Source organism: Colobus angolensis, unplaced genomic scaffold (genome assembly GCF_000951035.1).
Source record: "Colobus angolensis palliatus isolate OR3802 unplaced genomic scaffold, Cang.pa_1.0 Scaffold51, whole genome shotgun sequence".
NCBI lineage: Eukaryota > Metazoa > Chordata > Mammalia > Primates > Cercopithecidae > Colobus > Colobus angolensis.
Genome location: NW_012118599.1, coordinates 3,717,460 through 3,726,954, shown reverse-complemented (window position 1 = coordinate 3,726,954; position 9,495 = coordinate 3,717,460). Strand labels below are relative to the sequence as shown.

At 43.7% G+C, this 9,495-nt stretch overlaps 1 protein-coding gene and 1 pseudogene across 6 annotated transcripts in view; one reads left to right on the top strand and one right to left on the bottom strand.

Annotated features, from left to right (window-relative positions):
* The window catches only part of ELOVL5 (ELOVL fatty acid elongase 5), an 86,091-nt gene extending 82,250 nt beyond the window's left edge, over window positions 1-3,841 (bottom strand). For 4 of the 6 annotated variants that reach the window (XM_011960207.1, XM_011960206.1, XM_011960210.1 and 1 more), the window contains exon 1: window positions 2,923-3,841. The gene's annotated coding sequence lies outside the window, so the exon portion shown is untranslated. Of the gene's footprint in view, window positions 1-2,460 lie in introns of all 6 variants that reach the window. The other 2 variants (XM_011960213.1, XM_011960211.1) reach the window with 2 other exon arrangements.
* Window positions 3,842-8,775: 4,934 nt separating this feature from the next.
* LOC105524948 lies at window positions 8,776-9,144 on the top strand (annotated as a pseudogene).
* The last annotated feature ends 351 nt before the right edge of the window (window positions 9,145-9,495 follow it).

Sequence of the window (9,495 nt, the reverse complement as noted above, 5' to 3'; positions counted from 1 at the left end):
TTTTTTTTTTTTTCTTTTTTTTGTATTTTTAGTGGAGATGGGGTTTCACCACGTTAGCCAGGATGGTCTCGATCTCCTGACCTCCAGATCCTCCCACCTGGGCCTCCCAGGCATGAGCCACCACAACCGGCCTATCATCTAGGTTTTAAGCCCTGCATGCATCAGGTATTTGTCCTAATGCTCTCCCTCCCCACGACAGGCCTGGGTGTGTGATGTTCCCCTCCCTGTGTCCATGTGTTCTCATTGTTCAACTCCCATTTATGAGTGAGAACACACAGCGTTTGGTTTTCTGTTCCTGTGTTAGTTTGCTGAGGACGATGGTTTCCAGCTTCATCCATGTCCCTGCAAAGGACATGAACTCATTCATTTTTACAGCTGCATAGTATTCCATGGTGTATAAGTGCCACATTTTCTTTATCCAGTCTATCATTGATGGGCATTTGGGTTGGTTCCAAGTCTTTGCTACTGTAAATGGTGCTGCAATAAACATATGTGTGCATGTGTCTTCATAGTACTCCTCAATTCTTAAAAAACAACTAGGGGACAAAACCTCACAGGGGTATTACAAGAATTACGTGTGGAAAGCAACCATTTAGGTACGTGTGTGTATTAATAAGTACCTGACACAGAAAGCATTCAAGGAAAAATTTATTTATGGGTAACTAACGAGAGGATTATCCTTCTGATAACAGAAGAGCTGGCAGGCAAAGAGGAGGAATTAAAAAAAAAATTACAAAATGTTTTAGGAGAGAAGAATGTAGCCAGGAAAGAAAGAGGTAAAACTCTCTTTTCACACTCTCTACTAACTACCCACCTAGGCACCAAAGTTACCCTCAAAAAAAGAAAACAGTTTTGCTTTGATTTGTGTAATTCAAGCTGGAAATAAGACACCCAAGGATAGATGCTCACCTCTAGAAGCAGAAAGACAAGCAACGATTATGCAGGGAGCAAAAGAGGAGGTAGTGAAAAAAAAGATTCTTGCAAACATCGAACATCCAAAAATTAAGGTCTGTACACAAGAAGAAGCTCTGTTGATTTCAGGGAAGGAGAAGGAAACATTTTCAAACCACTATTTGGCAGACCCAATGCTGGGCTCTCATTTGTATTATCTCTTGAAATCCACAATGATTCTGCCACATAAAACCCCCATTTAGAGACAAGGAAATTGAGTCAAGGCGAGGTCAATATCTGAAGTTACAAGATATTTTTCTTGAAAAACTTATCAAATTTTAGTATACCTTCTACTGTCACTTTTCAGCAAAGTTCTGTATTACATTCTGTCCCTGTATCAATAAAAATTTTCCCTTTGTCTTCAATTAGAAGCCAAAATGCAAAAAGAGAAACAGTACAGAAAAAGTTCTGGCAATAAGAAGTTAGAATCTAGGGTAAAAATCTAAAAGGAAAATGAGTAACATTTCCGTTTCAAGTGCAGAGTTTTCTGGAGAATCCCAGGCAGTGTCTGAGCTACTAGAAAAGTAACCCGCTTGTCCCAAACCACAGATGGAAGGCTAAAACGTTTGTCCACGGCTATCTAATGCAAAACCGCCTGTCTCCATCTGTAGATTCTGCATCAAATGCTTTTGGCTGAGACGTGCAAGCAAAACAAGTGCAGACCAACAGGTTATCTGCCAAGCGGTTAAGAGAACGAGTTACAAAACCTGACAAGCAACATCAGCTCTTCCGTACAATTCTATGAAGCACTTCCTGCCACGGGTCCCGCTATTTCAAACAAATTAGGCTGCTTGCTCCCCACAAACGCCATCCAGCACCTCTCGGTTCCTCGGTCCAGCTAATAAACCATGCACTAGATTCTTCCGAAAGAGACCTCCCCACCCCACCCCCACACCGCCACCCCCGCCACTTTGCATAACTTGGCCAAATGCATTCTCCAAATTTGCAATCAAGGAGCTTAATTCACAATTGTGGATGGGGCAGGGGAAACCGCCAAGTGCAAGAACACGGAACGGTTGCCAGATACGGTACAGCAAGAACTCTTGGCTTTAGGCATTACTCCCTCCACCCGAGGTAGTGGGATGGGAGAGTCTTACTGGTGTGGAAACAGTAAAAAGGCACTTTTCCTTACAACTCGCAACACAACACACACTCCAGCTCCCCCAGCCCAGGGCAGAACCGCCCCCGTGCCGCGAGCCTCCCTCGCCGCCAACCGCTCCCGCCTCTCCAGCGATCAGGCTCCCAGACAGGGCCGCCCCGGTCGCCCCCGAGCCCCCGCCCTCTCGCCTTTTCACCAGCCTCATCCCTCCCAGAGTACCGAGGGCTGCCGTTGTCTGGTTTTAGTAAAAACTGAAGTGCTCCAGAGCTAGCAGGCTTCCCTCCGAGAGGAGGAGGGAAGGTCCGAAGGGTTAACGGAGGCGGAGAGAACAGGAAAAAAAGGAAAGGCTGGAAGGTCCCCCCAGCGGCGCCCGGTGCCCGCGGACCCTCGCACAGGCTCTTCGAACTCACCCGGGTTTCGCCGCCTCCAAAGAAAGCGCGCTCCCTCCGAGAGCGCTCCCCCGGATCTCCCGCCGCGCGCTCCGGCCGCCAGGGCGTGATAACCCAGGCGGACAGACCCATCCCTCCCGCGTCTGGTCTGGGCACGGTGTCGTGCCCCGCGGCGCCTGTCACCGCGCACAGGTGCGACCGCAACACAGAGAACGCTCCCGAGCGCCCTGCCTCAGCCTCGGCGTGGGGCGAGCCGCCCGCGCCCGCACCCCTTTCCCCGCGCCCGAGGAGCCGGGCTGTACCCCAGAGCCGGCGGAGCTGGAGGCCGCGGGCGAAGCGGGGGCCGCCCCGGCAGCTTTTTCTCGGCACCAGGTCCGAGACCTAACGGCAGTTCTCTCTGACCGCTTGCCGGCTGCGCGCTCGCGCGGGTGTCATGGCCGAGCGGCGGTCCCCGGCGAAGTTTCCCGGAGCTGACGGCTTTACCTTTTAGCCCGAGGGGCGGCAGCAGCTTTGAGCAACAGCAAGGCGACGGCAGCGGCGACGGCGGGAGCGCGGGTGGCAGTCGGAGCAGGGGACGATGTAGAAAGAAGCACCGGTGGCTAGGATCCGCCGCGATGGGAAGAGGAAGGCGCCGGCTGTCTACAATCAGAACGTGGGCTGACCGTGACGTCACAATGGCGCGGCCAGCCAATCGGGACCCGAGGGATGAATCAAGCGCTATGATGTCATGCGGCCCCGGAGCCAATCGCGGGACAATAGAACTTTCGTGATTGTAAATTTCAGAATCCGATGCGGTGCAGAGCCTAGGCCGGGGTTGGCCTCCTCGGTTTCACGTGTCTCTGGGAAATTTTTTTCTCCTTTCTTCCTAATAAGCCTGCGTGGAACGCAGAGCCTGCGCAATAGCCCCAGTGAAGTTCTCGATGCCCTGAACTCTGGTTTTTTTACTGCTAGGCGTGGCAGGAGTCTGTGGCCGCATTTGGGTGGCAGAAGCCCACTCTCGTTACGGTCTCCTCTATGACTCATGTTATTCTGAAGGGGGATCCACTTCTTGGTTAAAGCTGAAAGGGTTAAATGACCACGGAGACCGCTGGAGTGAAGGTCTGCAGTTGAACAAGATAAAGCAACAAGAACAAAATGACTCAGAACTGTTGTAACCTTAACTCGCTGGCAAAGGATTTACCGTGTATTTTTCTTAGGGATTCTGATTTTTGTTTGGAGGCCACTATCAACTCCATTCCTACTCTAGAAATTATTCTAAAGGATTGTTAAATAAGGAAAGATGGAATAAGTGTCTTTTCAGCTAAGCAAATTTAAGCACTAAAGACAAAAGGGGTTCAGGGCATAAACGGAAAATTCTTGCTGTTTTTCACCGATACTTGGATAATTAAAGACCTTCATTAGCCTTGTAACCTACCGCCTCCCCCATTCAAACCCGAAATATTTAGCCTTTCTTCGTGTGCACCTCTTGCTGTATTCTTACTCCTCTATGTCCATCCACCTAACAGTTGACCATTTAATGTAGGCAAATTTATTCTTTTTTCTTTTTTGAGACAGAATCTCGCTCTGTCGCCCAGGCCGGAGTGCAGTGGCGCAATCTCAGTTCACTGCACCCTCCACCTCCCGGGTTCAAGCAATCCTCCTGCCTCAGCCTCCCAAGTAGCTGGGATTACAGGCACGCGACACCACGCCCGACTAATTTTTGCATTTTTAGTAGAGATGAGGTTTCGCCATGTCAGCCAGGCTGGTCTCGAACTCCTGACCTCAGATAATCCGCTCTCCTCAGCTTCCCAAAGTGCTGGGATTACAGGCGTTAGCCATCGAGCCTGGCCCGCAAACTTATTCTTTTACATATTTACAATGTAATGTTTATCACGTGCCAGCTGTGTTCCAGGCAGTGGGCTATTGCAATAGGAATGCAAGTATACAAACCATGTACAAATTAAGTAAATTAAACATATACAAATAATCCAGATTGTCAGTTGCCATTCAGCTCCACAAACACTGAATGGCTTCAATTTGCTAGATACTATGTTAGGTATTTGAAATTTAAAACCTTCAAAGACTTCTTGGGCCTGGAAAATGATACAGTCAGGAAGCAACTACAATGCAGAGTGGTAAATGCTGCTATGAACATCAAGAGGCACGCAGAAAGCATATGCTGGTGGCATAGATGATTTTGGTGAGATATCTCCTTCATTCCTCACTCTTCTGCCAGTAGCCCAAGGCCAGGGCTCATCTCTGTCATCCCATCTAAGTTTTGCCTTTCCAGGTTTTAAAAGTTTCTAATTTAACTTGAGATTCCAAAAATCTTGTTTTACACTACACTTGTGTTGTGCTTACCCATCAAAATGTTTTAAGCCCATTTGACCAAAATATCTTTATTTTAAATTCAGGCTTATATAACTGTCAAGCTATGCATTAAATATCAAGTGATTTTTCTTATTGTGTGATTAAGTATGACGTTTTACTGTTTCTTCCCATCCCCAAAAGGCTACCTTTTTACACAGTTCTTTGTTGACGTGTTTCTTGGTTTCCATTATAGCATCACCACCCTGTATTGTAGTTGCTTTCTGATGGCATCATCTCACTCAATCCCTGGGGTGTATGTACCCTACTTTAAAGACCACCACTTTAGGTTGTAAACTCCATTGAAGGGGAAAACATGTTGAATTTTGCTCCTTATTGATCTGTAGATCTTAGTACAATCCCTGGCATATAAGAGCTCAATAAATATGTTTTAGATGAGGGAATCTGTGAACTCTTATTCCCCCTCACCATCACCATCCCTTTTCAGCTCCAGAGTTCCAATCCTCTATCAGATAGTCACATCCCAAGATTATTAGATTATTAACTCCTCTCAAACATGTTGGTAAGGTCATGTTCTCATTAGTTCTCCAGCCAGAGACTTAGAGTTCCCAGTACACATATATATACACAGATGTATTATTTTACATATTACAATGTAATGTTTATCATGTGTCATATGTCTCTGGGGGAAGCTTCCTCCCACCCTAACAATTACTTCATATTTCTGCATCATTGCACTCATGAGTAAAGCTGTAAGAAAAATGGTGGAGCCGAAATGACTCCCCAACTTAACTGTGGGATTTTTTTCCAAATAAATCAAAAGAATACCTAGGATCCAATGCCAGGCTTACTAAATAACAGGGTTCAAGGAACCTGTTTTGGGTAGCATCAGAATCAGATTCCTGGCCAACTGGGTTCTGGAAACTGTGCTGAAGCCATCCTTGCCCTTTTAACCCAGCTATCCAACAATGTGAGTCCAGATAAGGTACAGTTAACAAAACCCTGTAACTATTACCTGTTTCTTCATGGCATCCACATGGTAGTCCCCCAAGAAATGATTGTTGAATTATCTTTATTCAATAGCTAACTATTAATATTTTCTTCTTTCTCCTTCATTTATTTATTTATTTTTGAGATGGAGTTTCAGTCTTGTTGCCCAGGCTGGAGTGCCATGGCGCAATCTTGGCTCACTGCAACCTCCACCTCCCAGGTTCAAGCGATCCTCCTGCCTCAGCCTCTTAAGTAGCTGGGAGCGCCCACCACCACACCTGGCTAATTTTTTTGTATTTTTAGTAGAGATGGAGTTTCACCATGTTGGCCAGGCTGGTCTTGAACTCCTGACCTCAGGTGATCCACCCACCTCGGCCTCCCAAAGTGCTGGGATTACAGGCATGAGCCACTGTGCCCGGCCTTCTATTTGTTTTTAAATTCTAGTAACATTTTTCCTTTTGCTCTTTGTTTTCATAATTGAGCTCAAATCTCCTCAAATCACACACTTCTAAGTATATTAGAAGGTTGCTTCAGTATTGCTTTTGAAAGGAAAGTATTTAACATCCTAGGCAATTTGTTTTTATAGTTATAGCAGCTGGAGCTGAATTAAAAAATACAATTGGAACTTTCATTAGAATACAATTCTGAGTAGTGAAACTGTTGTTTCATTAGGAAATATTTGCATGACATAATGAAACATATCTTTTCAGAAAAGATATAAGCCAATGTTTGCCTCTAGACGTGTCAAAGTTGACTAAAATATAGGCCAAGTAACCGCTATTTTATGCTAAAGATGGCACTGCAGTCTCTGTTGGTTCCTACATTCCCACTCTTCCCCCGCCAATCTTTTTTCCTTCTGTCTTAATTTGTGTTTTCTGTTATCTTGCTGCCCAGAATTCCCACAGGCCTGGCTTGTCTTTATTGAAGGCAGAGGTAGATTAAAGGCAGTTTCTTGTCCTCCTCAGACCTTGGAGTCAGTTCCATACTTCTATTGTTACTTTGCTGTTCCTTCTCTTCATTGCTGTTCAACAATATGTACTGCAGTTTATCTCTGTCCTTGTCCTTGACTGTTCATCTTGATGAATATGAACTACTTGAAGACACTGCCCATGCCTGGTCTGCTATGTTGTTTTCTTAATGGCTAGCAGAATTTCTGGCAAATCACAAATATTCATAAATATTTGATTAATGAATGAACAATTTGTACAATTTGTGGATTCTCTAGCTTTTTCTTCTCCACTTCCTTTTACCCTCTTTAGTACTCTCTCCAGGAGCGACTGGGCGATGAAAGAGATCTGCATCCTCGGTCTTCTGTATCCACATTTGCTTTGCAGGTAATATCATCCCCTTTCATGCATTTGGATTTCGTTTATTGTCTGCTGACTCTCAAATGTATTTCTCCAGCCCACACATTTTCCCTGAATTCCAGACTTATATATTTAACTACCTATTAATGACTTCTCTAAATGAGATATATTCGTAAATGAGATATCCAAAAGACATCTCAAATTAAGCATAACAAAAAAATGAACTCTTAACTGGCCCTCAAACCTGATCTTCCCACAGTAGTCCCCAGATTTGTAAATGACAATTCTATGGACCCAGTTTCTCAGATCAGACACCTTAGAGTTGCCTTTAGCTCCTCTTTTTTTCTACCTACTACATTCAATGCATCAGCAACACTCTACTACTTGACCTTTGAAACATATCCGGAATGTGTTTGCTTTTTACCATCTCTACCATGACCACCTGGTTTAAGTCACTATCATCCATTGCCTAGAATGTTATAATGGTCTCTTAACCAGACCTCTACTTCTGCCTTTGCTGCCTATAGTCTATTCCCAAAGCAGGTGCCAGAGTGATCCTTTTAAAGCAAAAGCCAAATCATGTCACTGTATACTCAATGTCATCTAGCAACTTCTCATCTCCCTGAGAGTAAAAGTCAAAATCTTTTCAATGGCCTGTAAGATCCTTCATGATTTTGCACCTTGCCATTTCTCTGACCTTCAACAGGTACTCTGTTTTCCACCCACAATAACCTCAAGAAGTATCTTGAGCATACCAAGCACTAGACTGCCTCAGGGCCTTTGCATTTACTCTTTCCCTCATGCCCAGAATGATCTAACCCAGAAATCTCCAAGACTTTCATCCTTGCTTCATGCTGGTTGCTACATCACTGTCATTTTCTCAGAGAGTTCCCCTGGATCACTCCCTTTAAATTTGCAACACCTCCCTCCCTGCCTCTCACACTCTGGAATACTTTATGTTTCTCCTTAGCACTTAACACTCGCATACTATATTTACTTTTTAATATTTGTGTATTATCCCCACAGCCCCATAAGCTCATTGAGAACACAGACTTTGTTCTCTTCACTACTGTTTCCCCAGCACTTAGAACACTGCCTGGCACTTGGTAGGAGCTCAATAAATATTTACTGAATTGGTAGAGGAACAAATGAATTAATGTAAAATTGAAATGCAAGTCAATAATATATGTTTTTACTAGGTATCATTTGGCCAAAAATTAAGTCAAAGAGAAAGAAAACACTAATTACAATAGTTTTAAAAATATTATCTATGATTATAATTTTTCTGTTCCCTGTTACAGTAGATGTAATAAATTTCTCATTTTGCCTTTCTGAAATTTTAAAATCTGAAAAATTAACATGCTCCAAAGGAATATTTAACATTTTAAAATTGCTATAAAGAGAGAAGACTGTAATTGTAGTTTTAATGAAAAAGAAACATTATTTGGTCTTAAATCGCAATGAATTTGGGATATCTTACGCTTTCTATGCATGCATCAGTTATCTTGAATATCAAGCACTTTCTCTTGAAATAAAAACTGTTAGATTTATTTCAATGATGAATCCAGTTTTGTAACAATTCTTTCCCTTATGCTTTCAACGTTATAATGAGACAAGCAAATTGAGCCACAGAAGAGTTAAGTGACATGACCAAGGCTGCACAGTCAGTTAGTGCAGAATTAGGATTTACATTAAAGTCTCAGTTCTCCCTTTCCAACTTGGACCCAGCAGAATGGCTCCCACAAAGAAGGGTGGCGAGAAGAAAAAGGGCCATTCTGCCATCAACGAGTTGGTGACCTGAGAATATACCATCAACACTCACAAGCGCATCCATGGAATGGGCTTCAAGAAGCATGCCCTGCGGGCACTCAAAGAGATTCAGAAATTTGCCATGAAGGAGATGGGAACTCCAGATGTGCACATTGATAGCAGGCTCAACAAAGCTGTCTGGGCCAAAGGAATAAGGAATGTCCCATACCGAATCCATGTGTGGTTGTCCAGAAAATGTAATGAAAATGAAGATTCACCAAATAAGCTCTATACTTTGGTTACCTGTGTACCTGTTACCACTTTCAAAAATCTACACAGTCAATGTGGATGAGAACTAATCACTGATCATCAAATACATCAAATAAAGTTATACAATTGCAAAAAAAAGATTCTCAGTTCTCAACTTCTTCATATGCTAAAATATGCTGAAGATAAGGTAAGGTTTTAATCTAAGATAGATGGTCAATGTGTCTTTGCTGGTTATTAAAAGATACATTTCACAATTGATTTATTTTATTCTGTAACATATTAAATAGCTAAAGATTTCCAGGATGTAAACAAAGTATAAGATAAATAAACTGGCCGGGCGCGGTGGCTCAAGCCTATAATCCCAGCACTTTGGGAGGCCGAGATGGGCGGATCACGAGGTCAGGAGATCGAGACCATCCTGGCTAACACAGTG